At 43.1% G+C, this 15,580-nt stretch overlaps 1 protein-coding gene across 9 annotated transcripts in view; it reads left to right on the top strand.

Moving 5' to 3' along the window:
• The first annotated feature begins 3,869 nt into the window (after window positions 1–3,869).
• The window catches only part of FARP1 (FERM, ARH/RhoGEF and pleckstrin domain protein 1), a 227,148-nt gene continuing 215,437 nt past the window's right edge, over window positions 3,870–15,580 (top strand). For 5 of the 9 annotated variants that reach the window (XR_006414629.1, XM_044429479.1, XM_044429478.1 and 2 more), the window contains exon 1: window positions 3,870–4,165. The gene's annotated coding sequence lies outside the window, so the exon portion shown is untranslated. Of the gene's footprint in view, window positions 4,166–4,295; window positions 4,375–4,427; window positions 4,473–5,017; window positions 5,040–15,580 lie in introns of those variants that run through there. The other 4 variants (XM_044429477.1, XM_044429474.1, XM_044429475.1 and 1 more) reach the window with 4 other exon arrangements.

Here is a 15,580-nt window from a genome sequence, read left to right as displayed (position 1 = left end):
AGAGTGGATGAGCACTGAGTGAAAAGCATGTCCTAAAAAATGAGAGACATTATTATAATAAAATATTGCTTAATATAATTAGGGCACAATCCTTTGGGCTTCACCCTTCTGCAAGACACTGTAAGGATCATGCTCTTTTGCAGTGCCATGTGCATGCGATATACGTATATACAGATAGATATATACAGATAGTCCATGCTGTCTTAAGGCGGTTCAGGATGAGACCTTTGGGTTTCTTTTCTCATCTCCCTTGCAATTTGTGTTTTACCTGTTTTGATACATTGTACAACTCTGTGGGTTGTAAAGATGACATAATGAAGGGCAGGAAGAGGTGACCAACCAACAGCACAAATAATGAGATTGTTAACCTCCTCATCCATTCTTTTCTGTATAATTCAAACAGATGCTTAAGGTATGATTGAGTGCAGCTACAGCTCCATTAGCAAACTTAGTCCTTATCTGCTTACATGCAAAGCAGTACATGACTTTGTCCTGCTGTTCTTTTATTAGGAGTACCACGGATTGAGATGCAAAATATATAGGAAGACTTGCTGTCCTGCTATATAACGGGATATCCTAAAGCAAGCACAGGACACTTTCTGCAAAATCCAACTCCCTCAAGATCCTGATCCAGCCTTTCTGGTTTCCCTAGAAGGCCCAATCTCCTTTCCCTTTTCTGTCCCATTTTCCCAACCACCAGTGATTTAGCGGTTTCTCTGCTTTCATGCAGCTTTTCCCAGATTCTGAACGGTAGAAATGCCTTTGGCTCATGGCCCTGTGTCCTTTGCCCAGTCCTACCTCCCTTGCCTTTTGTCCCATCCACTGCTGGAACATGTTCTCTGAGCGCTTCTGCAGAAGTGAATTTGGCCTTTATGCTGAACAAGGCCCTAAAGCATTCGAGGGTACAAGCGATATGCCCTCTAGTATGGATGCTCCGAACTACAGTAATGTCAATGCAGGGTTGGCTGGCAAAGCAGTAATTGGTTGTCATTGGCTGGACTACTGTATGGTATGTTTTATGTGTGGGACAGAAACATGGCCTAGCAAAAAAATGCCAGCAGTAAAAGAAAGAGATTTGAGGCTCAGACAAGAGCAGTCCAATAAATGAAAAGCAATGAGAGAAAGTAGGTTGGAAGAGAGAACGTAGGTTGGAAGAGAGAACAGAATGAGGAAAAGACAAGAAGAGAAGGTAAGTAAAGGGGGAAAGACAATGAAGGGATCGGCCTGGAAGGTCAAAAACTGCAGAGGTGAATGTGGCTTTATTCCATGTATAGATTTGCAAAGGTTTGGCTGTTCTATGATGCAATTATATTTCAAAGGGATTGTAAATAAAGAGTAAGAAATATTGCGAAGGGATTTAAGAACTATTTTGGCCTAGTTGTCTCCTTCCACATTTACAGAGGATGGCCCTAGTCTCAAGAACTCAGTGACACAAAATCATTAGTCCAATAATGAATTCTGACAAGACTGTATTAACTATGATTGGCCAGCCATTCGCTTTGGAAAAGGTAACGCTCCTGGGGTTCATTCTGCATAGTCAATCAGATTCATAGACATTGGGTGGCCACAGCAGAGTGGAATCCTATGCATGGCTGGGGAATGCTGGGAGTTTTTTCTGTCTAAAAATACAGAAGATTGCATGCTTACAATTTTTACCTGATGGGGAAACTATATTTTCAGAAGCCTGTCTGGTTTGCAACTCTTTTCATTCATATGTGCATTAATTAGATAGTTAAAGATGAGTTCTATTGCTGCTTTAGAATAAGAAATAACAGATCTACAATGCAGATTCTAATTGCTCTTTTTGAACTTGTACATTAGCTAAAGGTGCATGTTAGTTTTGCCACAGAATGCCTGAACCATACATTAATGGGTATAACAGAAATGTTACAAAGCACTTCAGCTGTAGCATGGCAGAGAATACCATAAATTTCATGTTGCATGAAAAAGTAATCTTAGGGCTGCTATCCTGAATCTACGCAGTGGCATCATTCTCTTAGCCTGAACCATAGGAGGCAGCAGCTAAGTGTCCACTTCTTTTGAATCTTTTATGACACAGACCAGGTTGTAACCCTCTGGTATATTACCCTTCAATACTTTAGAAGTACTATCACACCCCTTTTTAGGTTTTTTTTTCATGGTTGCACATATCCATTTCCTTCCATCTTTCTTCACAGAACTTGGCTTCCAGTCTGCTGATAATCTTGTCCTTCTCTGAACTTCTTCCAATTTATTTGAATTCTTATTAAAGTGTGATGTCCAGAACCAGACACAGTATTTGAGGTACGGACTGACTGGTACAAAGTAGAGTTGAAGTTCCATGATTTTGGAACTGTACACTTCTATGGATGCAACTAGAACACTTACCTTTTTTTTGCAATCAAATCATTCTGCTGACTTATATTCAGTTGTGGTCTACAATAATTCCAAGATCCCTTTCACATGCACAAGTGCCAATCCAGGTGTCTCCTAAATCATACATGTGCATTTTATTTTCTTTCCCTCAATAAATAAGTTTATTTATAAATTACAAATTAAATTATAAATTCCCTCAATAAATTACATCCTGTTAAATGTAATTCTATTATTTTCTGCCAGTCTGCTAAGCTCTCAAGGTCACTTTAATATTTGCCTTTTATCAGTTATTCTACCCAATTGTGTGTCATCTGCAAATTTTATAAATATTTGCCCCTACATGTTCAGTTTCCTATTCCTTCCTGCCATGGAATCCTACCTATCAGGGTTCCGAGTTTATTAAAAACAGCTTTCCTGAAGTCCAGGGAAATGTACAAAGATTTTGATGATGCTTCAAAGATGTTGAACATAGTATCATTTTGCACTTCTTGCAGGTGCATTCCAACCCAGTCAATAAGCTCCAAACACTGCCTTGATAATCCAGATTCTTTTGGTGCAGCAGTTATGTTACAGGTTCAAGTCCCTTTTAGCAAAATTTCAATAATAAAGGGGAAGACGACTTCTGATCTGAGCAGACCAATAGCTCCCATTTTTGGATGACAGTATTTTTATAAGGGGAAGATGCACTGAGTGTGTAAATACTAAATCATTTGTCTTAATCATGTAACTGCAACTGAATCCAAGGGTACTGGCTAAACAAGCAGTTATTTTACAGACTTGTTTTTATAACTCTGAGTAACTCGGACCTTCTTAAAAAAATATAGTGTAACTGTTCCAGTAAGTCGACATACTCCTTCACCTTTGTGCACTATTTCACTCCTTGGGCCGATTCCACTGGGGCACTGCTCCAAAATAAAGGCTGTACCTTTAAGAGGAGAAACGGTGGCTTTCGTGTATTTTTTGTGCAATCGTTGCAATAAATGTTATTTTTAAAATGTGGTGGGTTAGCGAAAATTTGGGGGGTCGAGGCCTGTTCCCCACAGGCTTTGGGCCTGTTCCCCGCTGACCTCTGCATTGACCATTGAATGGCTGTCTTCCCCTTTGTCCCCAAGTGCCGGATTTAATCCCGCGTTCACCTCGGCCGCCTTCTCGCAGCGACCTCTGAACACCTGCGGCAACCATCATGCTTCTCGCGCAGGAACGCGCGGCCCCCCGCGGCGCGCGCGAGCAGGCGCTCCTGGCCGGAGGGCTTCTGACTGCCGCCCCGAGGAGGGGCGGCGCTTCTCCGGCCCACGGGGAGGGGGCTCCCGCTCTCTGCACGACGGACGGGGCGGGGGCGCGGGCGGTGCAGCCGGGGCAGGATGCGCGCACGGACGCTGGAGGGGGCTCTTCACCGCCGCAGCTCCCCTCTCCACTCCCCTTTAGGCGGGGGCCGGGTGGGTAGTGGGAGGAGAAGGAGGCGGCGAAGGCGCGACGGCGGCGAGAGCTCCGGCGGCAGCGCCCGTCTTCTCCTCCTCCTCCTCCTCCTCCTCGGGTCGCCGGGACGTGGCGGGCTCTGGCCGCTGCGCTCCGGCAGAGGCTCCCCTCGCGCGCCAGCTCTGCCCATGGCGCCCTCGCCCCTGCCGCTCTCCCGCAGCTCCCCGCGCCTCCCGCCCCCTTCCCCGGCCGCCGCCGCCTGCGCCTCCCGCCGGAACCTTTAATGGCTCGGACCCTCCGGCGGCCCCACAGCCCGACTTGCTTCGCGCCACCAGCGGTGGCCGCCACCGACCCCGCGACGAGCGAGAGCCCGAGAGGAGCGCCGCCGCGCACGGTGAGAGCGCGCGGACGCGGGAACAATGGGAAGACGAGGACGGCACGGGGCGGGGGCGTCAGCTCGCCCGCCCGAGGAGGCGGTTCCCGGGTCCAGTGCGCTCGGCGGGGTCGGTCTGGGGAGGGGACAGGCAGAAGGAAGCCTTTCTGTGAGTTCGCGGCGGCCGGAGGAGACGCGCCGTCCGGGAAAATCCGCTTTTGCCAGCCGAGGTGCGGGCGCGTGGGCTTGCGGCGTGGCGCCGGGTCTGTCCCCTTTCCGCAACGTGACACCCACCCCCGGCCGGGTTTCCATGCGGCGACTTCCAGAAGTTGGTGCCTTTTGTCTCCGGCGATTGGGAAGTTGCTCGGGCGAAGGACGCTGCGCTCCCTTCTCGCCTTACTTTGCTCTCCCCGCCCCCGTCACGCTTTGCGGTATCCCTCGCCGGGGAGGGGGGAGTGGAAGGGAGGAATCCGCCGCCGCCGCCCCCATCCCTCCCCAGGCTTTGAATGTGAACTTGCTCTCGTCTCGGGGCGAGGAGGGGGCCTTCTGCAAATAGACCAGCATCACACGGCCAGATGTATGCTTATTTACTGCCTTGGCTGCCATGCAGTGAAGCCAGGAAGAGGCTTGCCGGGCACAAAGGAAGGCGAGGAGGGAGCGCCTGGGATGGAGGGGCGGCGGCGGGAGGGACGCACAGACCTGGGACTCAACAGGCTTGTTTTTCGTTTGGCACCGGGACCATTCAGCTTAGAGGAAACGTCGCGCCCACCGTCGGGTGGGCGTGGATCGTCTATTAGGCTGACTTAGAAACGTGTGTGCGCACTCACCCGCGATGGGGGTGGGGAAGCAACTAAGGTGTGGGATCCTATCAGCGGTGGCTTTACTGTGAGGCAAGGTGAGACTTTGCCCCAAGGTGCCAGATCTGGAGTGCGTATAAGGGCAGGAGGTCTGGAGAAGCAGATCTGATCCACTGTGCGCGATCCACTCGTGCAGTAGCGCCATTGAAACGAACGGGAGGTGTGCAAGAGGAGGTTTCACCGTAAATGAGGCTTGCACTAGGGAGTATCTTTGTGCCTCTGCCAGTTACAGGGAGGAGGTTCCGTTCTGCCTCCAGAGCCAAAACCTTTTAAGTTGACCCTGGCCAGATTGAGGGAAATCCCCCCCCCCTTTTTTTTTCTGGAAGCTGTGGGATCAACCTGCCCTGTAAAAGGAGCATTTAGTTGTACAGTTAATGATGGTGGATTCAAAAATCCAGAGTTAAGAGTGGGCCTGATGCCCTTCAACCATATCGAGGCTTATATGTCTGCCTTACCTCAAGTACAACCAAAGGGAATCATTTCCGAATATTCGGCAGGGGTATGAAAGAGAAAGCCATCATGTATTCCCAGGGACAGGCATTCTGGTTTCTTTCAGATGTTTTGGGCTGTGGCTCCAGAAACCCAAGCCAGCATGTCAAACGGTTGAAGATTATAGGAGTTGTAGTCTGAAATATCTGGAAGACAGGTATTTCTGACCATCCTTTACTCCATATTTGTATGGTTATGCTGCCTCATAAGCAGCAGATCTGAATCTAACTTATAGGTAGATTCTAAATCATAGCTGGACTAAAGAGCAATGGTGCAATGTGACATATCATTTTCTCTCATCTCATAAGTCAGTTTTTCCACCTGGGTGACCTCCAGCTTTGCTGGAACTAGAACTCCCAGTAGCCCCCATTCATCAGGTTGGGGAAGGTTGCTGTAAGTGATATACTGTCCAGCATAAATAGGTGCATTTACAACAGATCAGTTGCACTGTGACATAAAGTCCAGATCTTTAGTCAGGAGTTAGTTTAGGGATTTTGGTTGTGTGTTAGTAGGTCACTTTGTTCAGCTGTTTTCATGTGAATCAGACGTAATGCATGATATAGTACCTTTTTGCAGCTTCACAGTTGGGTTTACATAAGTTACTTTCCTATCACTTGATTGCTCAGTATTTGGTGACTCAAAGCAGAATGTAAGAATGGATTCAGTGTAGAAAAGCACTGTGATGTGCGTGGTAGGAAATAATAGAAAAGTTTTCTTACCATCCATGATGACTTAAACTGTGTACTCTTTCTCTTTTGTTCACAATGGGACTTGATATTGAGTAAACATACATTGCCTCGTCACACATGCTAGTTGTCAGTGCAGATGCACTGGTCAGTTGGCAGCTTCCTGTACTTGACAGCCTTCAAAAATTCCATGAAGTCAAAGAAAGCTACCTTGTAAACAGTGGTGTGTATTAGTAACAATGAATGGGTGCCAACTCCAGTATTAAAGAAGATTGGCAGTTTCAGATTAGCATGAGTGGTTGTCAACGAATCATGCATATTTTGTTGAGATGACAAAATTCATTAGTGTTTCAATGGTTTTCAGGACTATTCTTTTCCCTTCCCCACCTTATCTTTAAACAATGTAAGGGAAAGACATGGTTGAGCACAGTTTTGTTATCCCTTGCTGCTCAGAAGATGCCAAATTCTTATGCCCTGTCCATGCCCAGCTGAAACAGGCAGGGCTGGAGGAGCAGTGGAGGCACTCTGCGTACCCATCCTCTGACAGTTGCAGAGGGAAAGGCTGGAGGAGGGTCAGGATGAATTTTATCTTGGCCTACCTGATCTTCTGCCCAGCAGAATGTCCTTCTTTTCTGCTACAAGGTAAGTTTTCCAACTTTGGAGACACTGTGGGTAGTTCTCTCCAAGCTGACTGCAAGGGGTTGGTGGTCAGATTGACCACTCTCCCTTCCAAAGAGATGTGAAAAGGAGCTTTCTGAGCCATCCAGTGGTCCCTGGGATGTTATTTGGGCACTATAAAATTGCTTTCTTATTGTATCTAAATATTTACAAGCATTTCAATAATAGTTTCTACATTTAAATCACATTAAAGTTGCTTTCATATGTTGTTTGAAATGTTTCATGTCAATATTTGCATATTCAGTTAACATTACCAGAGAGTTCCAAATTTGTTATATTGATTGAATTGTAGGTTTTATATGGTAAGACACTGGAAAAACTGCAGTCTTAAAAGGCAGCTATGAAATACCTTAAATAAATAAAATTAGCAAATATGCATTGTGAATTTAAATAGAAGCAGACTTTAAATAGAAGCTGCTTCATGCTTCTTAATAAGAGGAATGTGGAGATGACTGGGAATGTTTTGCAGGCACATTTCAGGAGACTGCCTAAATGATCTCCCAGGTGATATCTGCTGCTTACATATATTGTCAATGGGCCCAATGCTTTAATTTCTGCCACAGAAAGGACTTCTACACATGTTCAGAGGCACTCAGCCTGTGGCACCCTATCAAGTCAGAAGTGCTTATGAATCAAAGTACTACTGAGTGTTGCATTTAATGTAGGGGGAGAGGGAATTTGGTGTAATTGAGATTGTGATTTATAAAACTTGTAGGAGGAGTTGAAATCTTCTGTACAACAGTAGCTCTTACTTACGTTGTAGTTCATACTTTTGGTGCATGCTTTTGTCAACTTTGTAGCCAAAAGCTGACCAGAAAATCCCAATCCATTATCTTTGTAAATAGTATTATTCTCTGTTTTGTTATTCAGATAAATTCTTTAAATTCTTGCCTGTTACTTCACAGCATTGATCATCAGGTGCTCAAGGGTATTTTCTTTTCAATTAACAGAATATTGAATGCCAATCTTACTCATGAAATGATGTGTGAACTGGTCTATCTGATGGCAAAAATTCCCCATGTTTAGCATAGTTGTGGGTCTCCTTTTCTTCTAGGGAAATGGTAGGACTAAACCTACAAGCAGTTTTTAAAAGTGTTGGTTATAGTTGAAGACTTGTCCCCCTTAACTTCTTCTGGTAGCAACTCTTAATCTTTGGCCATATGAGTGGTATCCTGTAACAAAAACAAAAAACCAAACCCGTCGCAATCCTCAACACCGTGGACTAGGCAAAGGAACTGTTTTCTCCCTTTCCCCATGCACACCCCTTTTGGTTCGCTTTCAAGCTGTCTGACTGCTGCTTCTACATGGACTTAGCTGGATCAGAACTGTAGAAGGGAGGGAGGAAGGAACGGGAGATGCTAAAGAAGCAGTCCTGCACTTGCGTTCTTCACTGAAGGGCTTTCTGTGGCTCACTCCCTCCCCACCAGGAGCAGTAAATGGCTGCCAGAGATTGGGCCTTTTTGGTCATGGAACCAGTTGTGGAATGCTCTCCCCAGAGAGGTTTTTCCTGGTGCCTGCTTTATTGACCTTTCAGGCTAATACTTTTTAAAACTCTCCTACAGCTTTGTAGATGTGATTTTTATCCTGCTGTCTCTGCTATCATACTTTTATTATTTTGTGGGTTTCAGCTTACTGTCTTTTTTGTACTGTTGTTGCTTCTTTTTTCTTTCTTTTTGTTTTGGTAATCCTGGGACAGTAGTATCCAAATGGTAAATAAAAAATTCTAGATCAGGCTGAAGACAGAGGAGATGTGTGCTTTGTTACTAAGCAACCATGTGTGTAGTTCCTTTGGGCTTCTCCTTTCTAGATAATCTGCTGCCGGCATGAAGCCAAGGAGGATATTCGGTTCCTTCTTTATATTTGCCCTGGACTCTGCTTGTGTTATGCTTTTCCTGTGTTCAGCTGGGGTTGGGGGACTGGATGTGAACTAGCTGAAGCTGAAGCCAGAGATAATGTCAAGTGGACCAGTTCTGTGCCTTGGTGAGTTAAGGATTGCCCACACTGATGCAGTTCAGCCTGCCTGAAGTTGCTTCTGTATATTGAGACACAGCAGCATTGCCCAGAAGTACTTCTCAGCAAAACTCCCTCACAAGTTCAGAGTTGCTGTCTGCCATTGTCACTACAAGGGCAGACTGTGGGAATGCATATTCTTTGGTGTTTCCCTTCCTGCGGTTTCCTGGACTCATTTCTCAGCACAGAAGCCCAAAGAGTTTATGAGGAACTCCAAAATTTGATGTTTTGATATACACTGAAAAATAGAAGATGTGAAAGGCATAAATGTGTGTTTTGAACATGTGTGTAATCGAGATATACTTGGTCAGGGAATCATGTGCTTTATATAGCCTGTTGAAGATCCAAATTTCCTGCTGCATATTGTGTGAAATGGCCTTTGCATGGTAATGGAGACCAACTTTCCCTGATGTCCCATCATGTTTCTCCCTTATGACCTAGGATGTTGTTAGTTGTGAAGTCACATCCAACCCATCCGGACCCCATGGACAACATTCCTGGAGGAATGACCTAGGATGACCTGCCCTAACTACTGGGAATGGCCCAGTTCCTAGAGCAAAGATATGTAAGAGTTGGATACTTGGTGGCTGCTCCACTTCCATGCCATTCTGTTTCTCTGTAATCCTTACTGAGACTGAATCTTTTTCTGTCATCACAGGTTCTGTTAATTTGGGATGGCATTTGATGGCCTGGGAGAAAGTTGAATGGATTTAAGGTTTTGGCATATTTTTGTTGAGTCATTTCCAGAAACCATTTATGTTTAAAATATGTTTTTAATTATAAATATATGTATTATTTTCAGTAAAACATTGTATCTGTTGTATTGAATTCAGTGTATTGAATCCAAACATTGAATCAGTCTGATAATTTTTAACATACCTTTTGTTTATTCTGTTCTGTGCTATCCCATAATTCAGCGGTTCTCTGGACAGCTTACAAATGCTAAAACAGCATAAAAACATACATAGAATACAACGTAACAATTAATAATCAGATAATATATAAAACAATAAAATAATAGATAACATCTCATAATAAACTATACCCCTACATACTAAAACATTACCAATATATTAACCAAAATAAATTAAAATAATCTGTAACAAGATATAAAAGTATTAAATTAACAAAAAACTTGTTTAAATTTTTAAAAAGTCCCCCTTACTCCAAGCCACAATGGCAGTTGGTGTAGAAGACAAAAATGAAGTGTTGGACACAGTGCCTGGCCAGTGAAATTAATGGAGGATCAGGCCATCAAAAGCTACTAGCCCTGATGGCTGTATTCAAGTTCCAGAGGCTGTATATCTAAGTACACCAGTTGCTGGGGAACAAGGGTAGGCATGTCCTGATTGTAGGCTTCCTATGGGCAGCTGTTGGCCACTGAGTGAACTGAATGCTAGACTAGATGGGCCCTTGGTCTTATCCAGCAGGGCTCTTCTTGTTTGCAGGTTCAGACCAAATGGAGGAGAGGGTGCAGAGGTGCCTTTAAATACCTGTGTTCATTTCATAGGCTGTGTTTTGTTGACTCAGGCCAGATCACCATTGCCCAAGTTGATGGTTAATGACTATCTAGACAGTTAGTCAAAGGTTTTTCATAGACCTGAGTTATTTTTTAACGGGTTGCTAAAGGTCGAACTTCGCACCTTGTGTGCTCTGTTATGAACAGCAGCTCAGCAAATGCCTGTACAAGCCCCATTCCCTTTCTGCTGCCCCAGATTGCCCTGCTGAGCCGTACAGCTGCTGCTTAGTGTCATAATCCCCACCCCCACCCCACACACACCCAGATGGAAACATACCTCATTCGACAGGGATCGGAGCAGCAGCTGGGGCTAACTTGTCTCCAAGGTTATTTAACATTTTAATTGGCAGTGCCTGTGGTGGATTATGTGTGATTAGGACTGCAAGCTTTAATCGATTTTAATCAGTGTGATCATTCAATTGAAATTTCATTGGCTAATTAAAATTTGCCACTTGATCAGCTTGTGATATTGGTAACAAAAGACAGATTTGGCAGTGGCCTCGTTAAGAAGATGGGAAGAACTGTGCTTGGTGAAACTGAAGGTTCATTTGGTGCAGAACGCTGTGCTAGCCACATAGTGGTCAGCCAGGTGTCCACAGGGAACCCTCCCCCCAGCAGGGTGTGAGTGCAACAGCACCCTGCTGCCCATGTTCCCCAGCAACTGCTGGACATACCGTGCTGTGTTAATACTGAAAGTAGCATACGGTTGTTATAAACACTCTTTCCATCGGAAGAGAAAAATATTCCAGGCATGCAGAGTTCTTTTTAAAACTTTATTGCAGTGCAAGGAACAGACAGGAATGGTTTTCTTCCCATTCTTCTGTTTACCTGAGCACATGCTCACACACCCCTTTTGAACCCTGCTCCCAGCCGCTTGTTCCCTCCTCCTTTCCCCTAATTGGCTAATAGGGTACTGAGAGTTACATTCTTTCTGTGCTGCCGGTCTTCCCAATCCAGCCCTGCCCCTCCCCCCCCCCCCCCCCCCCCCCCCCCGCCCACCATACGCTCTCTTTGTTCTGCCCGGCTTGTCAATAAACAATCAGGAAGTATTCGGTGCCTTTTTGTTTCCCCATACCTTGTGCTATCTGATTTTGGCCCATCCACTCCTTTGGGCTAAGTAATTTTCTTTGTTACCTTTTTAAATCTCTTTACTCCCTTGTTTCAAATCACCCTTTCACACCTATCACAGCCATCAGGACTAGTGTCATGGTTAGCCTTCTCTATGAATTTGCCCAATCCCACTCTAAAGCAATCCAAATTGGTGACCATTAGTACAACTTGAGGAAATTAATTCTGCAGTTTAACTATGGTTTCACATCTCTCTCTTCTCTGAGCCAAAATTGATAGGAATTCCTGGGAGATAACTCTTCAAAACTAGCACCCAGATTTCATGAAGGATAAACTAACTTTGGTTGGGATCCAGACTTAGTCATGCTTAAAGTAGATTCCTTGAAATAAATGGGAAAAGTTAATTATAACTAACTTTAGTCCTATTACTTTCAGTAGGTCAACTCTAAATTTGTATCCAATTCTTCAGTCTTCTTTGAAAAGAAAAGGTGGGGGAGCAGGTGAAGGTGTCATTATGGGTGGCGTACAACAGTGCCCTTCTACTAGCAGGCAGATCCTGCTAAATGAATCCTCCCCATGCCCTCAGATGTGCTCCTGAGGTTAGAGGACTGGCTGGAGCAGACGCTGGGGCCAGGCAGAGGGGAGATAGGGAAGGAAAACTCCCACTGCACTGGTGGAAATTTAATTGTGTGGCATTGAACAGAACCTTATCTTTCAAATCTGCGTTATTCATAGTTCTGTGTGTGCTTAAACTTGCTCTGTTCTTAAATCATTTGAGCCCTGAAATGTTATTGCAATTGGGACTGCTATATTTTTTTTCTCATAATGAGTAATAAATTTTATTCATATCACTTTTGCCTTCATGCACTTAAGAGAAATACCAACTCTTCAGGAACTTCTGATTATTTTCTGTGCATTGGAAAATATTGGTGGTTTATTTCATTTTAATCAGTAGAAAAGCTGCTGGTAAATCATTGTGGAACTCTTTAATTGGCTTATAATCTTTGGTGATAATAAAGATAACAATTTTTAGAAATCCTGAGTTCCTCAGTATATAAATCTGTAAGCAAGTTAGAGGTTGTATTCAGTTTTCTTGAGCTTTTGTTGTACTTGGCATTTTTATAATGAGAATATGATAGGCTGAATGTAACAGATTTTTCAAGCATGTTTTCTTTTCAGGGCTTCTTTCAAGTAGATTGGGCTCTAGAGAATGAGGTGATAACTTTAGTTATTAGTAGTATTTGGTTGTTTCAGTTTCTTTTTAATTTTCCACACACAGAGACATATTCTTCTTGTAACACATCCAATATAAATTTTAGGAGAAGCTGTTGATACTGGAGTCAATCCAGTTTAAGTAACATTCTGATGCTGTGTTTTAAGAATATTTCCAAACTCTTTTACTAATACTAGCTACAATATGTTGCTAGTAGCAATTTATTCACATTCAAAATATAAGCCTGCCATTAAAAGGTAAAGAACATCTTTGGTTTACTGTTAGACATGTTAAATTTATGTGGATGGTTTAATAACCATGGGTATTAAGGAAATGTAACTTATAGTTTGAATTCAAAGGTTCCTTACAGTTAAATCTAAATTGACAAACCACGCTTTGAGACTTCCCAGCCAACCAGAATTCAAAAATATGGTTTGAAGTGGGCTTGCGAACCATGGTTTGTTCTGTGTATTGCTGCGATGACTTTGAATCGGCAAGCCATACTTAAAGCCATGGCTGCAGCTTAAGAAGTATTTGCACCAGAGAGGTGGGAGTGCTGAGCGGAAGGAAACTAGAAACAGCCAAACAGCCTTATGCATAACTTGCCTTATTGTTTCAAAGTTCAAACCCTGGTTTGGGTTCTAAACTTTGTTTAAAGGAAACCATGGTATAATGTTGAACCAATTGAAATGGCTGAGAACAGGTTGGCACATGGTCACATTGTGGCTGCACTTGATGGAAGTTGCTCTTTCAGAAAGGAACAATTGGATGCTGAGAGTAAATAATCTCATGAGCAAAAAACAACCTGTGGCTGTTCAGTTGATTGCAAAAACTTAACACTAGTACTTGCCACTTGAGCTTTACCTCTTTTTAGGAAATGCAACTTTTTCTGAAAAAGCTGGCTTCACATGTATCTGGCTAAGATTTAAAGGTTGCTTCATAAACTAACTTTGCTTAATGTGTGACACTGAATGGAATAAAAGATTTGGCTGCGTCATGGTGGAGTAGTTGAGATACTTTAATGTATTAATCCTGTGGGGGAGGGGGGTCAAGGGAGTTCATGATGCCACTGCCACCACTTTCTGCACCCGTCTGGACCCACTGGTGCAGCATGCAGATTCCCACCACACCTTTCCTTCCTTACTTTCCTGGTAGTTGACCTTTTAAATCACTTTCCACTTATAGTGGTTCATTGGAAAAGAAAATAAGTACACTAGCTCCAGGGCAAGCATATTTTTTGTTGTTTATCTAATTAATAACTGTGATTTCAGTACTAAAGTCTGCTACAGTTCTGGTGGAAAGTATGGCATTAATGCTGGCATATTGGGCTGGTTGATGCTATACCATTCAGTTTTGTAATAATTTGCATAATTCACCGGACAGAGTAAAATGGAGTGTGCGGTGCCTATGGAAAATGTTTATTGTTGCCCAGCATGTTTCAGAAGATGTTTTTTCCCCCACAAAACACAAGCAGCCCCTGACAAAAAAGGAACATCTTTGCAAAATGGGTTGAGCAACAATAAATGTTCTCTGTAGGCACTCAAGACATCTTTTTACTTTGTTCTTTGGCTCATTGATTTCAGGTTATATATGTGCCTTACTCTCTTGCTATGCCATAATTCACGTGTGTAATGCTTCAAGACTTGTGAAAATAAAATAGATCCTATTCATGACAAACCCCATGTATGTTGCTAGCTTGTTTTTGAAAACTGCTTCACTAACAGTTTGTCCTTTTTAACTTTAATGGTGCTGAACATAGCCTTCTTGTTGCCTTTGGCAAGGTGTAATTTTTTCAAATGTGACTAATCCAAAAAAGAAAGTTATGGAAAAAATCAATAACAGGGGTTAGAAACTCCAGACTGAAAAGTATAAAAATTGTGTTCCTAAGATTAATTCATTTCTTTTTCAGCATACTCTGTGTCTACTTAGAATCATACGTATATGATGGAACTTCTTTTCCCATATACTCCTGCCTGGTCATTAAGGTCATCATCAGAGGTCCTACTCTAGGAACCACCTTTCTAAAGGTTATAAGGAAGGTAGCTACTAGGGGAAGGTCCTTTTGGTTGTGCTACCATGCTTGTGGAAACAGCTTCCCAGAGAGGTGCACCTGGTGCTGATGCCCTATACCTTTTGGTGCCAGGCTAAAACCTTTTTTCCCCTCAATAAGTTAATTGTTGAAATGTTGCTATTATATTATGTCTGGTATATTCTGTGGCACTCTGGATTGTTTATTTTTATTTATTATTAGTTTTACAGTCTGTTTTATTGTCATTGGTTATATTTTAATTGACGATTATTGTAATTTTGCTCTTGTTTTCATTGTGATTGTGATGTCTGGTTTTTTAAATTTTAAATGTTCTAAACAGTCCAGAGCACCAGTAGGCCAAGGGAATTATATAAAAATGTCATAAATACATAAATAAGACTGATTGTGTCTAATCAGGCTTTCTTCCAGGCAAATATGTACAGGAGTGATAAGACTGCAGGCTTTAAAAGCCATTGAGGAATATCATTTTATTTAATGAAGGATGGAGAAGAGGCCCACCTTTGAAATCAGAGAGAAGTTGTGTGGCATATGTTCCCTGCCTTACTCCATAAGCATCCCTAAAATTTCTCCAAACATTTTAAACAGAGCAGGGAAACAGGTTATAAGCAAAAAACTATAAATGATACTAGAACATTCTCCTGTATTCTGTTTTCATAGACGAATTGTGGTAGAAATAATAGTTTTGGCGTTTCTTGAAAAGAATTAATCTGGCAAAAGATGGTTATTACGTTTAATGGATATATCTTTTTTTGCACTAGCTAGGCTGTCTTTGTTTTGGTCACTAAGGACATGATCCCGTGGCCTCTTGACATTGCTTGAGGACTGTCTGGAACTCCAGCTTCGCATTCCTGTGGCCTTAGAGCTGG

This window comes from Varanus komodoensis, unplaced genomic scaffold, assembly GCF_004798865.1.
Source record: "Varanus komodoensis strain SLA01 unplaced genomic scaffold, ASM479886v1 scaffold2, whole genome shotgun sequence".
NCBI classification, from domain to species: Eukaryota; Metazoa; Chordata; class Lepidosauria; order Squamata; family Varanidae; genus Varanus; species Varanus komodoensis.
The sequence above is the reverse complement of the archived record's forward strand: the minus strand, read 5'-3'. Positions and strand labels throughout refer to the sequence as shown.